Genomic DNA, 3,657 nt, shown 5'->3' with positions numbered 1-3,657 from the left:
TTCTTCTAGCATAGTCTCTAGCCACAGGTAAGTGACCCTGGGTACCAAGCACCTCCCCCGCCCCAGGGAGTTACAGTTAGCCCTGTGATGCAGGCACCTCATGTCAGATGAAGTTACTGTCATGTGGCTCATTGAGGACCAGTGTGGCCTTGTGCCCTGAGCTTCTGGGATGCTCCACCCTAGAAAAACCATCCCAGAAAGGTCTGACGACTCCCAGAGACAAAGACCCAAGGGCTTCCATGATGGTCAGTTCTCTGAAAGGTTGCACTTTCACCTCAGAACAGGGCTAGCCTGGAGGACATACCGAGGGGATAGACTAAATGGGGTTGGCTTTGCAGAGATGTCACCTGCACAGTCACAGAGTCACGTGCCTTGAAGAATTCCACCTTTGGTTTCTGCCTCTTTGACACTCTGAAGTGCCCTGCAGTTTTATATTGCGCGGGGCTGCAAATTATGTAGTCTCTCCTGGCTTTGCACAAAGGTCCTAGACTAGTGTTTTTCAACCTGTGGGTCTCGACCCCTTTGTGGGAGGATCACATTATTAGATATCTTGGGTGTCCAATCTTTGTTTTGTTTTTGTTTTTCGACACAGGGTTTCTCTTTGTAACAGTGTAACAGGAAAGAAGCAAAGGCAACTTATTCTAAGTGCTACCACTTTTATTTTCAGACTCCATTTAATCATAGGGAGAAACTAAGTTCAAAGTCCCAGGTCCTAGGGGAGCTAGGGACTTCCCAATAGCTGAACAGCTTCTGTTGTAAGGAAGCAGTTGTCTGAGTCCGGACAGCTCAGGGACAATTCCATCTTGCTGGCAGGATCAAACTAAGTCCATGATCTCAGGCCCAGGGACCTCCTCCTATCCTGATTAATGAAAACTCCCTTGCTCAACCCCTTACGTCAAAATATGTTTAGACAATGGTACAGCCCAGCCCGGTCTCTCTTGCTTTATGATTTCACCCTTTAGAGGTGCTGTCCATTGTCCCTCCAGGGTCGCAGTTCAGCTCCCGATCCATCAGTAACGTCTTGACTACAATAAAGTTTTGTCATCTGCATTGACCTGGTGTTTGAAGTTATGTTGGATTTAAGCAGACCCCCCACAACAACGGAGCCCTGCCTGTCCTGCACTGGCTTTGTAGACCAGGCTGGCTTCAAACTCACAGAGATCCACCTGCCTCTGCCTCCCAAGTGCTGGGATTAAAGGCTTGGGCCACCAGGCCTGATTCACAGGTCAGATATTTACATTATGATTCATAACAGTAGCAAAATTAGTTATGAAGTAGCAATGAAATAATTTTATGGTTGGGGGGGTCACCACAACATGAGGAACTGCATTAAAGTGTTGCAGCATTAGGAAGGTTGAGAACCACTGATCTAGACCCTCCTGTGAACAGGGTAGAGGTGGCGATGAGGATTCTGGAGAGTGACCACCCAGTGTCTTCTCTGACAGCCTAGTTCTTTCTCTTCTGCCAGGAATTTTGCTGACTTAGTCTCAGCCACCACCTAGACTAGTATGGAGTCAGCAGGGAGTTCAGTGTTATATTCTTACAATCCCAGCACTCAGGAGGCTGAGACAAGAGGACCAGAAATTCCAGGCCAGTCTGTGCTACATATTGAGACTCTATTTAAAAAAAAAAAAAAAAAGCCAGACTAGGCATGGGGCTGTAGCTCAGTTGGGTTTATGGGGAGCACCACAAAGCCCTGGTTTTGAGCCCAAGCAAAACAAAAATCAGGTACAGTACAGCTAAAATCCCAATGCTAAAGAGAAAGAAGCAGAAGGATCAGGAGTTCAAGCCCAGCCTCAGCTATATAGCCAATTCGGGCTAGCCTGGGCTACATAAGATTCTCTCTAAAACAAACAAACAAACAAACAAACAAACAAACAAAAAAGAGTTGGGCATGGCATCACACTCCTTTAACTCTACGACCTGGGAGACAGGACAGGCAGATCTCTGAGTTGGAGGCTAGCCTGGTCTATGTAGCAAGTGCCAGGAAAGCCAATGCTACATAGTGAGACCCTGTCTCAAACAAAACTAAACAAAAAACCAACCAAAGCAAAACAACCAAACAACAAAAACACGAAACAAACAAAATGCACACCCTCTTTCCCACAAAAATGAAGTGTTATGTTAGTTTAGGGAGGACAGTTTCTCGCTTCTTTCCTTCCTCTCTGTTTCCTTCCTGCAGACTGGGATGGGCCAGAGGCCAGGCAGCAGGGACGCTTCCTCTGGACCCAGTGGTGCTGACTCACCCGTAGGCATCCTCGCAGCCTCATTTCTCACTGACGCCCTGGGCTTACAGCCAAAGCCAGCCCGTCTGTCCAGCATAGGGAAAAAGGGGCACAAATTAGCTGAGGAACACTTTCAGCACCAGATTAAATGGACGGCACAAGAGGGAAGGGCGATCAGGCAGAAAGCCACACAGCAGATAAAAGGGATGGCCTACTTAGATCTCAAATAGGCAACCTTGAGTTTAAAGGAAGCATACTGGGCTAAAGAGAGGTCAGCTAGTACAAATGCTTGCCACACAAGCTTGGGGACCTGAGTTGAGCAGCTAGAATCCTTGCTTTGTTTTTAAAAATGGGTAGAGTGGCATATGCTTTTAATCCCAGCTGGGGAGACAAAGACAGCTGAATCCCTAGCTCACTGGCTCACTGGCCAGCCAATTCCTGAGGAATGACACCTGAGGTTGTCCTCTGGCCTCTACATATAGTCACACACATGTGCACTTACACACAGATGTGTGTATACACACACAAATAAAATATAAATAAAGGAAGCATTTTTTTATAGGATAACAGTTTCTTTGTGTGACATTGCACACACTCACACACACACACACACACACACACACACACAACATTCGCACTATACTACATATTTTTCATGGTACCTTTCCTTTTTGCATGTAAAAGACATTTTAACTATGCAAACAGCACAGGAATTTACATAACACTTATCTCAGGTGGAGCGTAGGAGGAGGTTATCCATGACCGGCTTACTATTTAAGACGCAGAACACTTGGATGGTTTTATTTTAAGCCCCAGTGTTCCTACTCTGGGGCAGCATGGTCTCTTCCTTTCTAGGCCCCCAGTATCCCCAGTATCCTGCCTACTGTATGGCACAATGCAGGTGGTAGAGCACAGCCACCTCCCTCATCGGATGGTGATGGCCACAGTGATACTCGGAGGATGGGACAGGTGTGACTTGTTCCTATTTTGCAGAGGATGTGACAGTGTCAGAAAGGTTCATAGATAAACCTAAAGACACAGAGGAAGTGACAGACTGGGACCCTCATCCTCCAACCCTAGTCTAATACAACGACCGGCCAGACGTCCAGATTTATTTAAGGTTCGCAGGGATTAGTGTGTTTATGGAGCCTGTGGGTAGCAATGGGATGTGCTAAGCCTTCTGAGATGAGAGTGCTGGTCCTTCTACCTGCTTCACACCCAAAAAACACAGCAGCCCAAATGAGCTTCGATTCCAGAAATTCAAGTCCCAGTTTTGTCTGAAAGGAAAGCTTCAGGTTTCCTCACAAGGTGGGATTTAATTGGTGTGTTTAGCTCCCAACCTCTTTGCCCCGCCCACCATCTTAGCCAAAATCAGTTCCCAGCCTCTAGCTCCTCCCAGTCTTTTTTTTTCATGGGTATTTTATTTATTATA

Source organism: Acomys russatus, chromosome 16 (genome assembly GCF_903995435.1).
Source record: "Acomys russatus chromosome 16, mAcoRus1.1, whole genome shotgun sequence".
Classification (NCBI taxonomy): domain Eukaryota; kingdom Metazoa; phylum Chordata; class Mammalia; order Rodentia; family Muridae; genus Acomys; species Acomys russatus.
This window is presented reverse-complemented; position numbering follows the sequence as displayed.